The sequence below is a fragment of the Pezoporus flaviventris genome, unplaced genomic scaffold, assembly GCF_033815535.1.
Source record: "Pezoporus flaviventris isolate CSIRO_AGI_PZ_B2104156 unplaced genomic scaffold, CSIRO_AGI_Pfla_v1 ptg000007l, whole genome shotgun sequence".
Classification (NCBI taxonomy): domain Eukaryota; kingdom Metazoa; phylum Chordata; class Aves; order Psittaciformes; family Psittacidae; genus Pezoporus; species Pezoporus flaviventris.
In genome coordinates, this window is record NW_026892555.1 from 33530865 (window position 1) to 33548053 (window position 17189).

Consider the following 17189-nt stretch of genomic DNA (forward strand, 5'->3'; position numbering starts at 1 on the left):
TTTCTTTAGTTTCTCTTCCGTACCTCGTATCATCCACTGATATTATAGATGTTTAATAATACTAAAATCTGGAGCATGACCCTGCTTTACTGTGTATTAAATTCTGAATGGTTAAAGCAAGAGGTCAGTCCTCTATGTTTACTGTTCATCAGTGTTTACCTTTATCACTGTTTGCTGTTCAGAATTTCCACTGACTTACTGCTGTTTGACATGTTAGTAAGATTTGGCTAGAGTGGATGATGCAGCATTAAATTAGCTTATTATTTATTCTCAAATTTATAAAGAGCAACTGTCCCTGTTTCAGTTTTCACATGTGAAGCTAGTTGTAATGGGTAGCATCTTCCCTCTTCAGTGAGGTCTCTTGGAGGCATGTGAAACCCCAGAATTTCAGGGTCTGCAAGATACAGTCTCTTGTTTCCTCATGCTAATTGGCTTTCCAAATGCACAGCAGTGTCTGCAAGGCACTGGCAGTTAGAAGACAACTACTGAACATAAACGAGACATGAGATTTTTCTGACTTACTGGAAATATTAATTTCCTCTTCAGAGAGGTCTAGGAGAAGAGACCCACGTATTTGTCATCAGGTATGGTAATTTGCTGTATCCTGAACTAAAGGTAGAGGTCCTACTTGCATTAAACACAACAGCAACTTTCTGTTTCAAGGAAAACCACAGGCAACTTATCAAATCTTGCTGAGTTCACACAGCGTTGCTGTTATGGCTAGATGGAGTGTTACACTGTGCTGCCCTCCCTGGTTACCAGAGACCATGAAATTTCACTAAATGATTTCTTCCTTAATCCTCTACCTTGATTGAGTCATACGCTGTCATGGAGAAATATATTTGTTTCTAGCTGAGACTACATGAGAGAAAACCTACCTTATCCTTGAATGAATTAGTATGATTTGGTTTTGCTGTTAATAATAAATATTTTCTAGTCTGAACTCCTGTCTAATTTGTATCTCAGCCATCAAATCTTGCCAGCTGTTGGTCTGCAGATTTTGGGAACCTTTTATTGTCAGAAGCCTTTTCCCATGTCAGTTTTTCTGGGGTGGAATGAGGTGAAATAATGAGTTCGAGCTGATTTTAAAAATATATTCATTGAAAGGCACATTCTGTAGAGCTGAAAGCAATTTCTTGTAAAAAAAAAAAAACCTACCAAAAAACCAAACCAAACCACCAAAACCTGCACTTTTCATAATTTAGCTGCATTCTGTTAAAAATGGATGGTAAGCAGTAGATGTTACTACATTTATGTAATGTGTTTTGTTAATACAGCATTTATTTCTGTAGTATTTCCATTATGGTTTTCTCTGGTTGCTCAACTTCCTGTGTTGGGTTCCTCTTGTGTGCTCTCAGTGCAGATGGAAGCAATGCACTATCTTGAACTTGTCTTTCTGTGGGCTGAGGCCCATCTCCACCAGAAGGCACCTTTCTGCATATAACCTATAGAGCGCATTACCAAGCACCCCAAGGCAGAGGCTCTGAGCAGGGGATCTGACACTTTTTTAGTTTGCAAGAGGAAAAATAGTTGAGCTATTTCAGTTAAGCTAATGGAGCTGACCATTTCCAAATTGCACTGAAAGAACTCCTTTTTCTTTTCTCATACACCTTTTTCAGTGAAGGTAAGGGAGTGAAGCAGTAGATATTAAAAAAAAAAAAAAAAAAACAACAAAAAAAAACCCCAAAAAACAAAAGGAAGGAATCACAGCCAACCATTACTCAAAAATCTCAGTTAACCGTAGTCATCAAACCCGTATTAAAAAAAAAAGAAAGAAAAAAGAGCTCAGTTGTCAGTGGACATGTCCACACAGAACTTAATTGCTATATATAGCTCAAACCGCAGTATTGAATTCTCCAGTCAGATATTGCAGAAACTTGCACACAGAATACTTCAAGTGGGTGGCTGGATGCACCCTCATGAAGTTATGAGAGCCTTTTTAAACTGTATTCAAGAAGCATGGATGTTTTCATACTACAAGGAGAAGTCAGCTGTAAAATCTTGAGAGATTGGGAAAGGAGGGGGAACGTTTTCATTGCCCTCAACGGACAGAAATCACAAGGTACTTAGCACTGTAGGTGTATGTACTGTTAAGACAGAATCTGATTGTGAGAAATGCCCAGTCCTCCAAATTCCAGTGAAAGTACATTTGGTACCATTCTTGTGTCCCTCAAGAGAAGATGCAAAGGTCAGAAAACCAAGAATTGTATACTTACCTATCTGTTGTATTTGTTTTTCCTCAACTGGCGACAGAAAAAGAATAATCTGCTTGGTTTTTAAGTAGTGGTCAATTAGGAGTTCCTGAAGTGGTGAAAAGTCAAGAGGTTTACAGTTTTGATGTGAAAACCCAAACAGTTTTGTTAGTGTTCAGATAAAGGAATTTTTTTTAATTGACGTAATATTTGAAAATTGTATGCTTGCTTCTACATTATTGAAATGTAACGCATGAAAAATAATTGTACTGTCTGAGTATTGTCTCAGCGGCAATATCCTCATTGTGCTTCTTGGCAGTCAGTCCTAGTAGTTTCTGCTTGTTGTTCTCTGTGCCGGTGTGGGGCTTTGCCTTTCCAGTCTTTCTCACAAGCAGTACTTAAGGCTGCCTAGTCAGCTTTCCTAAAAGTCAGTGGCCTCTTGCCTTGAATAAAGCCTGGTGAGTCAGCTTTGTAATCTTTCAAATACATCTTGAAGTGTCTTACTTGTCTGCATTGTAAACAAGGGCCAGCACTATAGCTAGCAGTTACGGTACCCCTTTGAATACTCCAAACTGAGAGGACTGAAGGATTATGAAGGTAGAATTTGATCATCATGGATATGGTATAAAGGGTGAGGGAAGGGACTGAAAAATCATGCTTTGGTATTAAGACAACTGAAAAGATAGGTTGGGATTCCTCTACCAGTCCTTGCCTCAGGTGCAGGTGTGTTAGAAGAAGAGCAATCAACATGATGATGTGTGTGGTATGTCCTTGCCTCTGCCCAATTCACTCTTTCCTAAGAAAAAATAAAGAAGAATAAAACACAGGCTCCAGAGAACTGTGAAATGCATGCAGTGAAAGCAGTTTTCGGCTTTATCAATTTCAGTTATTTGATCATGTTAAAATACAGATTGTGAATGTTGTAGTGAAGGTACAGCTTCCCTCTTGCCTACTGCAAAGCCACCTGTGGCTGGGTAAACAATGGGAAGCATCAATGAAATATATTTCTGAGAGAAAACTGGGATGAACCTCTTCTGTTGTGTAAGATGTTTGTAATAGGAAAAACTTTGCATTGTCAGATTTAGTTTTAAAGGTCACCTGCTCATCCCCAAATTCTGTGTACAATTCCCATGAAACTCTATTTAGAAGAAAACAATTCTGTCATTACCATTGGAAGCCTGTATCCTCTCCCTGGTAAAAGCAAATAGCCTTTCCTCCTTTGCAGTTGCAGATTTCCTTATTTATATTCAGACTAGTGATTTCTACCAGGAATATTTTTTCCACTCATTTCTCCTTTCCTATTTTTTTTGTGTAGGATCAGTCTGTGCACTGCAGTAGTATGTTCCCTCTTCTCCATTTGCTTTATCTGTTCTCTGTTCTTCACTAAGCAATCAACTTAACAACATCTGTGTACTTACACTGCTTTCAGTCTTCCGTTCATATTTCAGTTTACATACAAGGACCCTTTTCTGTTACCTCCTTTTTACTTACACATAATTCCTTTCTAACACTGTAATTACTGTATTTGTGCTCACCATATTGTGTGGTCTTTGCATTTCTCATGATTCCTGTAAATATCAGCAGTACAGTTCTAGCTATGGTATCTGACTTCTGTGTTCCCATTTTTTATGTTTTCCTTAGAGTTGTACTTCACAAGTGATGTAATTTGTGTGTGTGTGTTCTTGTAAAAGCTCATTTTCCTTCTGGTGTTTGTCTATTAATATATTTTTTGAATATCAAAGATGCTCTCTGTAATCTTCACAGGTTTTCCCACATTTATGTAATTTTCCAATTTAAATAGTACACTTGATGTACCTTCCTTCAGCTAAGGAATTAATATGGAAAATGGAATTGACAATGTGTTTTAATAAAAAGATAACAAAGCAGTTCATGTGCTACTAGGCTTAAAGTTATGTGTAGCTCTGAATAATGTTCATTTTGCTCTGTAGCTTTGAAATGGAAGGACATACTTGGGACTGGCAAAAAAAAAGAGTAGTGTTTATGTTTGTATACTTTACTAATGAATATAGTGTATTGCAATGGTGTCTTTATGGAACCATATTACTTCCTCCTGGACTGAGGATCTTTCTCACAGATTCTCTCTAAAGCATGGAAAAGAGAGAAGTGGAAAAGAGGATTCATGGTGCTGCAGAAGGAGCCCCATTCCAGCTTCCCTTCAGCAGAAAGATTGTGTCTCAGCTTCGATTGTAGCCTTGGAGCAGGGATTCCCCCAAAGCCTTGGACAGGGCCACTTTCCAGAGTAAAGCTGTCCCTAGGGAGAGGAGTAAACAGAGATGGTGATGGGGCAACATTGGCAAAGATGGTGTGTACAGGACAGTCACAGTTTCCTCATAATTTCCACTTTATCTTCGTATAAGTAAACCCACGGTCTCTAACTTTTTCAGTGTCTGGATAAACTGTGAGTTTATAATCAACATTGTTTTTAAGGAGAATAGCGTGGTGTACTGGGAAAAGATGGAAGTAGATGAAGAAAAGAAGATAATTATTTTTCTTTCTCAGATTTAAAAGAGTAGGTACAAAGTTGTTTTTGTGGGCTTGAAAATTACTTTAGAATATTTCATCCGCAGCTTGCTGAAACAGTTTGCAAAGCCCAGTGCTGAAATGTCAGGTAGAAGGCTGCACTGTGTGCCAAGGTGTCAGGGAAATGGTGTGGCAGCCCAGAAGGAGAAAGGTTTGTTCTGCTTTCAGTCTATGGAATACTTCAGTGAAGGAAGGACAGAGCAGAATGTCTGTCTGTATACTTTGCCTTTTAGAAGCAGCAAACCTTCTGTACAGGGCTTGGCACTCAGGAAGGATGGGAACTCTGAAGCTGAAGCTTAGGTAGGTTTCCCCACTAGGGAATGTATTTAAAAAATGCTTGAGATGTTTGTCAGGATACTGAGTTCAAGCAAGATAAACGATGTTATTTCAAAAAGGCAGTCTCACTGGAGGTTGCGGTGCAGGTAATTTGTTATTTGTGTTTTTACTGTATTTACAGGAGAGTTGAGTGCTGGGAGGGGTTGAACCGTAGGATGTTGTTGAGAGAAGAGTATCTATTGCAGCAGAACTAAAATTACAGGCAAAAATAAAAAAAAGAAAGTACTATAGGGGAAAAAGAGTAATTCTAGCATGCCAGCTATTCTGTACTGGGCATGCTTAATATTCAGTTTAGTCTCATGACATGTTTATGATCAGTGTGTGTGCCCCAATAAAGGCACTGCCTAAAAATGTATTTGATAATTAGTTTTGGTGCAAGAAGTAGTGAGAGCACATGTATTCCTCTTCTTCACCGGCTGCAGAGTTTGCTTCTCGATAGAGGAACATGCAGAATGATTTCAAGTGTGCCGGATTTGGGTTTCTCCTGGAGTCATACCCTTAAAATCAGCAGAAGGGAGGGAGGGGAGGTACTCTGTCTATTATCATCAAGCTCTGCTAATGTAGCCCGGGCACCACGTGACTGCAGAAAAGGCTATTATCTCAATGAAAAGGAAACTGCTTTTTAGAGCAGCAACAGAACAGAAGCAGGAGGAATTTTCGAGTACTCCACCATGCTGGATTGTCAAAGGGGGATCTCTCTGATCAGCAGTTAGGGAAGGATTAACGTGGCCAGTTTGTCAGCTGTCATTAGAAGCAGATGACAGAGATGATAAGCTGCTGGTGCGCACGTCCTCACTCAGCATGTGCTTTGGTTTACATCAAGACATAACACTGGTTTGGGATAATGGAGAGCTGATATTTTTAAGACTGTAAATTTACTGGTAATTGTCTCTTTTTTTATTTTTCTTCTTCCTTCTTTTTTTTTTTTTAAATTTTTCCTCCCCCCCCCCCCTTGCTTCTAATAAAAAGCCAGTGTGATGGATGGGGAATTTATCTACATCTTGATCTGAAGACACAGAAAAACTAGTGAGATCTGCCTTCAACTGCAAAGGCTGGAAGACGACAAGGTGTGTTTCTGAAGTGCTGTGGCTTCATTGTTAGTGCTCTCTTTTTGCGTGTGCTCCTGTGTGTGCATCGTAGGTGTCTGGATGGGGGGGCAGGGAGGGGATGGACAAGGAGGGATTGTTGGTTTGGAGGAGTGGGAGGAAGAGCTGATTTCTTTTGAGCAAGATAGTTTAAAGATAATCTTTCTAAACAATAAATACAAAGAAACAATGTAAATTGAATTTTCTGGTTTCTGTAGTTCCCCCTTTTTTGTGGCTACAGGTGTACTTGTGGTTGCCTGTGACAGCTTTATGGGTTTATGAGGCTAAATATATCTGAGTCTGTGCACAGGTAATATTTTTGTGAGCAAGTTTTCTGGCATCCAGAATAACACACAAGCCCATCTATATTTTCCCATTGTCAAGAGGAGGTGGAGCCTGCGAGTGCCTTTTTCATTGCAGTAATTACTGTTAAATATTCAGTAATTTCTATGCATATGAAAAAGTACAGAGTAAGTCAAACTGAGACATTTTTGCAATAAAGATTTCTCTTTCTGACCAAGAGCTTAAGTAGACAAAGCACACTGAAACATTTGTAGTCATTATATAACTTTCTCTATCCCCAGTCTTAATAGTTTTCTTTACAGGTATGTGATCCTGTAAACAGAATGACATTCAGTTAATCTTCAGACCTTGTATTTATCTCATGGTTATGCATGCTGATGTCATTAAGTATCTTGGCACGTTTACCTTTCTTTTAACCTTGGGAGAGCAACATTTAATATTGCATATTAATTAAATAGTAATATCCCCTGAAAAAAGGGTATAGATAGTTACTTTTAGTCAGTGAAGATAGTATGCCGTCTCCCCTGCTCGGGAAGTTATTGCAGGCTTGTTGGCTTTATTTTCCTGTTGTACACAGCATTAAGCCCAGCATTGCTCTTCACCTCACAGCAATAATACTAATCCCAGGCCACCAAAATAAAAAGATAAAATGAAGTGTTTGGTTTTGCATAGGAGTGCTCATTGTCACTTTGTTAGAATTTTGCCTTCAAATTTAAGGGCAGGATTGAGAAGATGCATAAGCCGGATCATTACTGCGGTACATTGTCAGTTTGCTTAAAGCATGTTTTCCCAGATTCATATTGAAATAGCAGTGGTGACTATCATGCTTAGAATCCATTTAATAATTAACTAAATACATACAGGAAATGCCATAGCTTATTTTATTTAGGACTTTGAAAAACTTGTGCTACTTTGAGATAGGAGGGGGGAAGGAAAATATTATTGTTTTTCAAATTAATGCAGTATGTGTTTGAAGAGACTTTATTTCATACTGTGAGGGCAGAGCCAGAACTGTAAACAAGTTAGCGCTATTTATTTGCTTGTTCCCTTTTGTCTAGGTTTGATTATTTTAATTGCAAAATACCTACATTTTGATACAGAGGCCGGGGGCAGGCAGTGCCATTGAGTAGAAGCTTGAGAGCCTGTCACGTTTGCGGCACCAAATGTCGAAGTCACAAGAACAATGAAACTTCCTCTCTGCTTCTTGTGTTTTCTTCCTTTATTTCATTACAGAAGATCTAACAAGATAGTGGAGGCAGAGTAGTGCTTGCTCCAATGCTGGTACCTATGTTTGTAAAAAAAACAGATTTTTGCTGCTTGTAAAGTCATTATGATTTGCCTGATGCCTTTTAGGATGCATTAAGGGGGGAGATTTGAACAAAATCTTCATTTTGTGCAGCCTGTGTTCTTCAGGTGACTCTGTGTGCTCACAAAACTGAAATTGAGGTGTTTTCTTTCATAAATATTTTCTTACAAAAGTACAGTATATAGCAAGTATAAAACTTCAAGCACTATCTTTGACCACTCTTCTAAATCCTGTATGCTACTGTAGTCAACAAATGACACTGGTAATGTTCAAAAGTTGTTGTGCTTTTTTTCATATAAATTTTTTGTTATTACTTCGGTAAGATGAATTTCTCGTGCAAGGAGGGAAGACATGACTGCATTGCAAAATATACCATGGTGTAAGAAATAAAAAACAGTCTTGGAAAATCTGAGCTAGCTTTGAAATATTTCATTTCACTCCAGAGTTCTTAGCATGATATTTAATAACAAATGTCATTAGGAAGTCAACTGGCTGGTTAGATTTTGCATTTCATTTAGTGCCATTTTATTTATTTACTTAGGGAAAAAACTGAGGAAAGTTGTGGAAACAACCCTAATTCTCAGAATCTACTTCATTAATAAATGAAATAAGTACTATAGAGTTACCTCATAATTGTAATAAGAGGGGCTAAGGAGTGGGTCTACAAGCCAAGCTATTTGAGATGACCAAATGAAAAGACTGTTGATAATCACTGTACGTGAGAGGAAATCCTGGTGGAGTTGTTTTACTGCCTGCATTCCTCCTTAGCTTTCCTTACTTCCTTACCTTCACCTATGGTAGGCCTAGAAGGATGCCTGAATTGGACTAAAAATCATTTACTTACAATGAGCAGGTGAAACTTTAGTCTCTGAAGGTTTGATTTGAAAACCTATGTCTTTCAGAAGTAGGCAACTCTCAGTATGCAGGAGTCTGTGCCTGACCCTGTGGGTAATTTCCCTGGTAGCCGGAGTTGAACAGTAATGGATTGGGAAGGGCTGGTTGGAATATGAGGATACAGAACGTAAGGAAGATGAGAGGAATTTGCTGAAAATCCTAAATGAAGAATTAAACCAAAAGTTTATGATAAATGCACCTAATTTGCAGTGTGTTGTACCCGAGTCTCCTCTTTGCTTTTTCTTTGTTCCCATTTCCTTTTCTCCCATGCATTCTGTCCCCAAAGAAACTTCATCATGATACTGTAATGCTCTGATTTTCCATTCCTAATAGCATAGACTGTTGTGATTGAGCAACCATCTAACACAAGATGCTTATGAAGACGCTTCTGTTAGAACTGAATGTTTTTCCAGGTATTTAGTCCAACTAGTTTAAATGTGTGTTATTTTTGACATTGGGGCAGTGTACTGCAGGTTTCTGGTCAACTTATTCTATGAGTGGAGTGGCTATTTCATCCCCTCTTTAGTAATTGTATTTCAAAATTAAAAATACTTGGAATGTATGCTAATTCCTTCTTAGCATTTGTGAGTCTTCTTTACCATAAATGTTTTTATCATTAGCATATTATTTTCAGTTTATTTTTCCAAAGAAAATAAAATGGCTTATAAAGAATATTCAGCTTTAATAGTAGAGTAACTTTGTTTTCATTGGGCTGTAGGATACAAGCATAGGTGTGTCAGGCTCATGGAATGATTTATGTCCTGGAAAAGAGAGAAGTAACAGTTTGACATCTTGTAGTCTAGGAAGAAAAAAAATAGAAGCTTTGGTGAAGTCAGTGACAAAATTCTGATTTATTTCAGTTGAGTCCTGACTTCCCCTTAGAACTCCTCAATTTTTTCCAGAATGTCCTTTCTGCTGTTAAAGGAGCTCTGGTAAAGCTTGTAGGGTGTTGCCTGTAAGCACTGTGGAGGCCAAAGGTATATATGGATTTAAGAAGGAATTAGGCACAACTGAAGATAGGTTCATAGGGAGGAGGAGGGACAGCAACACCACAGCTAAGCTTGAACCACTGATTGTCAGAGATAGAGAAAGGAGATACCAGAGAGAAGGATCATTCTGCATCTGCCTTGTACTTTTTCCTGAGGCATCTGCTATTAGCTTTAATGACAGATTAGTGACTGCCTCTTTCATTTGACTCATATAGCCACTCCTATATATGTTTTATCTGGTAATAGTCTATATTTATATTTGTATGTGTCTATATACACACACTCTTGTGGATGCAAAGCTTGTGTCCACAAGGTTTTATTCCTTGGCAGTTGTTTTCCTTTAAGATGTGTTAAAAATATAATTAAACTTCAACTTTCTTGCTGCTGGTTTCAGCAAATAGAATGAAGACTGACATGAAATCTGAAGTAATTAGTAATGGGTGTTTATGTACGCAGATCATTTTTTAATCTCACGGATGTATTAAGAATGTATTTGATTAGGGTGTACAGGCTACTGTGGACATTTAATTTTTATCAAGTTAATGGTACTTCGTGAGTGTTTGCAAGACACTTATGTGGTCTCTGACATAATTTACTCTATTAGTTTTGATTTTTGTACTTAGTAACAATGTACAGACAGTACTCTCAATCGCTTTGCCAAGAGTTTAACATACATCTAACATGCACCTGTATTAAGTACAAAACTGTAATTCTGCATGTTGGGAGATGATACAAGTATAGTAGTTTATGCATATAGCTGTATTCCCTCAAAAAGCACATGTTAGACTGATTGTTCTTCAAACTTTAATAAAAAAATATATAATTTTTTTTTCACTTCCCAGCTCTTATGCTGCTGTTCCAGTATAAATGGATGATACTGGCAGAGGTACCAGAATCAGCAGGAAGCACCTGCTGGGGGAAACTACTTGCTCATGCAAACACAGAATAGGGATAGGAGCCAAACCCCATCTAGTCTCTCCCACAACAGACGGGACTATGTCCTTCTCACCAGCACACCCTGTAGGAGCAAGGCTGAGGCAAGCCATCTTAGGCTGAGGAGAACATGGAATTTTCTGTGTGAAATGCTCTAAATGCATCTCAGAAGCAGAGTGGATGGGTAAGCCAGGTACTGTGCCAAAGAGGGTGATTTGGGTGTACAATTTCAAGAAGTGGTGCAGGGTTCTGACCTCATGTAGGCACCAGCCACATCCCTGACTGACAGAGGATGTCAACATGAAGCTGAATTTTTCCTTTACTATGAACATGGCCATTTGTGAAACTGAGTGCTATCATTTATTTAACTTGTATATAGGTATGTTTGGTCTACCGTTAACTTGCAACCTTTTGGAACAAAGAAGCTTGAATTCTGGGTTCTTAAACAGAAACTTTATTGTTAGACACTGTTAAACAAAATGCGTGCTTATGAGAGTATCTCAGTATTTTAGAATGAAGTGTGGAGTATATAAGTGTATCTTGCAGGTATGTGTGGAGTAGGCTATTCATTTGACACAAGAACAATGTCAAAATATGTAGAAATGCTTTAGATAATATTTAGGTACGCTTCCTGCAAGTCAGAGTTTTAATTCAATGCTTGGCATTCAAAAGAATGGCCTGAAGTTTCAACATACTTCCTAGTAATAGGTGGTTGGGTAGAAGAGAAAAATAAACCCTGTTAGGGCTGCAGCTATGTGAAAGTCAGAAAAACGGGTTCAGTTTTTAATGAGGCACCAGAGGAGATACACAAAGCTGGGTTTTCTGAACGGCAGCAAAAATTTCGGTAAAATCATGTTTTCAGTAACAGCACCTACTCCAGAACTGAAGGAACTTTGTTTTGATGACCAGATTAGAGCTATGAAAGGTAGCATGCAACATAAACATCTCTTGCTGAGGTTCCAGTGGAGGCTTGATTGCACATCATACTGCACCTGTGCATGTAGAGATGCTAAGTTGATCTTCGTAACCAGGAAGACGGACACCTCTCAAGGTGTGTGAAGTCATTGAAATCAAAATTGTTAAGTGATAGAAGGCAATTTAAATACGATAGGTTTGATATCTGCATGCATAGGTTTGATAACTGTGTTACAGAATACAGCTGATACAGAAACATGCTATTCTTTCTGACTCACCCTCTGCTTTTTACTTTTTAGCTTTATGGATTGCAGTTTCATGATATTTTTATTAATGGAATATATTTTATCTAAAGTAACCAGACTGTTATTTGACAGGCATTTAACTGGTATTAAATCCTAACGTAGGCGTACCCATGCAACAGAGATGTATAAATGCCTTTATCTATTGTGATTGGTCGTGTTTTTCTCGCTGCCAAAATAGACATCTTGAAAATCACACTGAACTGTACAAGATTACTGGTATTCTTGGTAATCTATGGAATTGTATCAGTTATGTTTATGAGATTAGAAAGTATTCCCGGATTTGAGTTTCTCCATGGTGCCTTACTCTTGTGAGAGCAGTTTTCAGTCTTCCCCTCTCTCTGATCTGGTTTTCCCCATGCTTTTTGGTGGTCTCTAGAGGGGAAAACTGGTGTGGGAATTTTAGTGGACAAATAAGTTTTGAAACTGATATTGGCACAGAGGATTCAGTAGAAGTTAAAATATGCTTAACTCACTGTTCCAGAAGTATCATCAACTGGAAATAAAAGCTATTTAAGTACAAATTTTCCTGTAGTATTACCCTTTCCTGTGTTGTTAGATTTGCTTCGTCAGCTGTGCTTTTCACAAAGTTTTACTTTAAATCACACTAGATTTGACATACTAGGCTTCTAAATCAGTCTCACTAAGTTGTTAATAATTGTGAACTGTAAGAAAAATTCTAGATTAAATAAACATTGGGGGGGTGGGGGGGTGGAATTTGAGCTCTTCCTTTTCCAGTGAAAATGTTTGCAGGCTTAATAGTTTTGCAGCCATAATCTGATACTTATCAAATGTAACCTAGAAGGTTAAATGGGTTTAGAATTACTTTTGTTTTTCTGTTTTTTATTGTTTTCTAATTTATCTATGCACCACAAACAAAATGACACAATAATGACTGTCATATTTATGGATAATGTTTTGGCACTGTATTTTGGTGTTTTAGTCTGGTGTTTTAAGGGGAGCTTTAGTGGTATTAAGCTGCGATTCTCTTGTCTTTGAGTATTAAGAATCTCAATAACAAGAGAGAGGTAGAATCCCAAACCTGAAATTATGATACAGTCTTGAACAGTTTTTTGTGGTGGGTACAGCCTACCTCCTCTTTGACAGTGTTTTGATGAAAACAGACTTTTTCCTCTTTAAAAGTGGGAATTGAGCATACCTGGTATATGTTATGTAAAAAAAACAAAAAGCTACTTTCTTCCTCTGATATTTTTTCTCTGTTTTCTTCTTAAAGCCTAATCTTACTATTCCTGGGCATATTAGAGGTGGCTGACATAGCCTAATCCGTAAGCAGCTGAATGGCTATCTTAAGAGCCTTTGCCTATGGGAATACAGAAGGTAGGAGCCATCTTACAGTGCTGGATCAGCCTGGAGGGTGTTTTGCAAAGTCTCAAGCAGGACCGAGGGTTTCTCAGACTTGTGGTTTTGAGTAGTTGAGAAAAACCTTTTTCTCCTTCAAGATTTAGGTAGATATTAAAGAAAATCCTATTAAATACCACTCCGTAACACTGGGCATTAATGTTAGCCATTTATTTGATTGTTACAACATGTGTTAAAAGAGTTGCTGCCGCCCTTTTGCAGCCTAATGTGTTTATTAGACGGTCTTCCCGGTGGCATCTTGAAGTGTTTTTCAGGTAAAAAATTCATGAGCATTATTGGCTTTCAGTCTGCAAATGGAATATGTCATCTTCTTACTATCTAATACACCACTCTAAAGCCATTATACAGTAGTATGGAAAAAGATATTGTTGAGGAAGAAGGCTTTGGCTTAAACATTTGTTTATAGTCTGTTATAGCTTTGTAGACTGAGCAAAAATGTGAGTAGTAGATGTTGGAGCCAGTTTTATACATGGGCTCAATGGCATCTGCTACTAAATTATCTTCTTAGTTCTAGTTTCTGGATTTCAAGAATAAAAGAGAATTTAGTAAATATTACCATGAATCTCATTTTAACATTACCTATAATAGACTCTCTTTCAAACGAAATCATATCTTCTAAGTGACAAGTGTTATTTTCAGATAGAAAAGGCTACAGGTGCATGTCAGATTTTAGTGTAAATCCTTTAAAGGTAACTAGTTCTTCAGCTTGCTGCTACTACCTTCCTCATAGAAACTCTGTTTTCTGTTTGCGTTACACTAAATGACTGTTGTAGGGTGGCAAAGATTTGAGGCAGTTTCCTCTGTAGTGAAAGTGCTTGTGCTGTTTCAGAGAAAAAGCATATCCTTGAAGAAGTTAATTTATATTTGTAATTTGAAGTTACCATCAGCAACCAAGGTATTCGGCATCTTGTTTTTTTGGCAGACTGGTAGTTTGTGGTATATCCCAATTCCAGGTGTTCAGTGATGAAGAATGGGCATAGTAAGTCAGTTGTAGAACGTATAGCTTATGTATGCAAAGTGTGCAGGAGGATGGTTTACTATATCTTTAACTTTCTTTCCTGACAGACTTTTTAGCAGTGGATTCTTGCTTTGATTTAATTTTACCAGACACAAAGTCTTTTTTTCCTGCTTCTTTCATTTCCCTTGCTCTTCACCTCTATTTTACTACTCCTTTCCAGACTTTGATCCATTTTCTCTGGATTTGTTGAAATACCCATGCAAGAGAAAGTTTGCACATGACGAGGCTGAGCTTTTTCGATAGCAATGTGGTGTGTTGGGTGGGTGGGCTCAATTAACTGATTGGGAGTCTAACGGGTCTACAATGAAAAGTGCTGTGAGACAAAGCAACCCTTCCTCCTGAACTGCTGTGGCTGAACAATGAAAGGTTGGCCCTATGCTCCAGTGGCTCCAGCCTCTGATCTAGCATCTTATCTTGCCTCTGACAGCGATTTCCTTCTGAGGCCTGAGAAAGTGGCTGGCAAATATTGCCTTCTTCAAAAGGATTAAAGACTGCAGTGTATATCAATATTAAATATTTTCCAGTTCAGAAGTGGAGCCAGTGAAAAAAAGAGTTCATGAGCAGGAAAAAATGTGAAGAATCAGAAGTTGCTTGTGACTTCCAACTTTCCTCTGGCTTCTACCAGAATAAATGCTATATTGATGTACATCAGTAATTTTGAAACTGAGACTGAAAGCTTCTAGTCATGAGAACTTCACAGGAAAAGACTATGAATTATAATGGCTGCATGTTTAATGTATAATTAACCAAAGGAATATGAGCTGTTTATATTTTTAAATTGGGTTATTAGAGAAAATTTTTGCCAATTTTTTCATTAATTTACTATATTTTTGGTCAGTAAACAGCTTTTTTACTGTTTGTTACTCCATAAAACAGTGACTTTAATAAATCACTTCTATATCAGCTGAGGCTACACCAAATGCAGGAGGTATTGGTGTGCTGGAAGGTTGATAGTATAGTATTGCTACCTGATTGCCTGCTATATGGTATTTTACCTTTTGTTTGTTACTTTTCAGGTTGAAATAGCAGCTTTGAAGGTGTAATCCTCATTTATTCTTTAACTGCATTTGTTAGGCTTATAATAAATCTGACAGTTTAACAGGCCTTGTTTGGAAGATGGCCTGCCCTGATAAGAGATAAAATGCACATTATATTCTTCTGCATTGACTCTGGATGATTAGCTGCTTTCACTGATGCTGAGGATCAGTGCTGGAACATTTACTCTGCATGCCCATGTTCCTGTGTGGCATTTGAGGAATGGAGGAGATGTTACAAATTCATGCAATGGATTTGTGCTAGATTTTTTTCTATCTCCTCCTTCATGGGGACTCTGTTTTTCTTTTTTTTCTCCCATGTGTTTTATTTTTGGGTTTGCATTGTTTTATTTTTTTCCCTTTGAAAGATGAATGTTTACTATTGCTTTATAATTAGGTTAAGTCTGTGTACTCTAACTCTGAGAGGTTGCTGGTAGAGGATGTGAAGGAGGATGTGCTGTCACAACGAAAGCAGAAACTATTGTTTTATTACTGATAACAAGAAAAAATGAATGTAAGCCTCTTTCAGGCTCAATTGTTTCAGTATCCCAGCATCTGGTAGAAACTGGTTAGGTCTCAATTACTGTAATTGCAATCATATAGTGTCGAAGAGTTTATTGATTTAATATTTCAGTGTTTGCAATTTACATTTAATTATTGGAAAAAATAGACAGTGATTTTGTCTACAAGTATTTTGGATGATTAGACCTCTGGTAGCAAAATGGAGAAAGTGGTATAATGCACTTACAGCGTTAAATCTAAATACAAAGAAAGTATTTACTTACCTGAGACTACCTGTTGGTACAGGTCATCTGTTGGAGCCTAAAATTAGTTCTTTGGGTATTTTTAGTAATAGTAATTCTACTTCTCTAATTATCTCCTTCCTTATGCGAAAACCCTGTGGTGGGTGTATTTATCTTTCCGTTGCTCTATTGCTCCTCATTTGATGCCCAGTGGAATTGAAGCTTGAGGGTCATCTGAATCGGCATTAGAAATTTGGCTCTTAGTTATTGTTGTAGGGGTTTTTTTTTGTAGGACAAATGAAACAAAAACTAAATATATATTGAGTAGAAAAATCTGCTACCAGCAGTGAAGGCAAAATACTAATCCCACATTGGGATATTACATTTGTATTTTGGAGCGCAGTACAGCTCCCAGACAACTTACACAATGAAAAAGGGAGTGCCTGGACTTGCATGACACTTCATTCTGCAAGACATGCATTCAAATTCAGCTTTGTAAGACATTTTCTTTGAAATAAAAATTGGTTTGGTTCAGCATCTGACATATCATGGTGCTATTTTTTTCATTAACAAACATATGTCTCTGTTTGTCTCTCCTCAATGCAGTGATTACTCCTCGTTTTGTTTTTTACTAATTCCCAATTTGGTTAATCCTTTTCCTATTCTTTACCATACTAATAAGCCTTGCCAGCTTGTTTCAGAAGACATATGGTAGAGCTGATACTACATTTCCATTTCTTCTAAAACACTAAATGAACCAAACTGTGCAATTTCTTTATCTTTGTTTTTTTTTTTCTGGGAATTCCTGCAGAGATGTATAAAAAGATCAGAGGAGCAGGATGAATGCTGCTTTCTAATCTAAGGTAGTTCCCTATAGGGGAGGTTTATTGAAGTAAAACTTTGAGCCTCTGACTTGTCATCCTACTCTTAGTGGCATCAGTTTTGAATTGTCATGTTTCCTGGAAAATTTCACACTTCAGGTTTGGGAGATGTGTTTTCTGGTCTGAGAAGCTGTCTGTGTGGTTCTGGAGCAACTTTAGAAGTCCCTAGATTGTCCTGTTAAAATATTAATCTATTTAATGTTATGGATTTTTTATATTATGAAACTATTAGTAATAATGAATAACCAAGACGTTTTGGGGTTGATAAATTAATATCTATGGAGGGACTTAGGGCAGAACCTAAAAATATGCAGTGTGGCTGCTCCTGACCCACAGA

At 37.6% G+C, this 17189-nt stretch overlaps 1 protein-coding gene across 10 annotated transcripts in view; it reads left to right on the forward strand.

The window, feature by feature from the left end:
• The window catches only part of NCOA2 (nuclear receptor coactivator 2), a 193816-nt gene that overhangs the window by 94947 nt on the left and 81680 nt on the right, over positions 1 to 17189 (forward strand). For 3 of the 10 annotated variants that reach the window (XM_061448305.1, XM_061448308.1, XM_061448311.1), the window contains one exon: positions 6039 to 6136. The exons of 5 other annotated variants lie outside the window; for them this stretch is intronic. The gene's annotated coding sequence lies outside the window, so the exon portion shown is untranslated. Of the gene's footprint in view, positions 1 to 6038; positions 6137 to 10643; positions 10764 to 17189 lie in introns of those variants that run through there. 2 more of the 10 variants (XM_061448306.1, XM_061448313.1) reach the window with 2 other exon arrangements.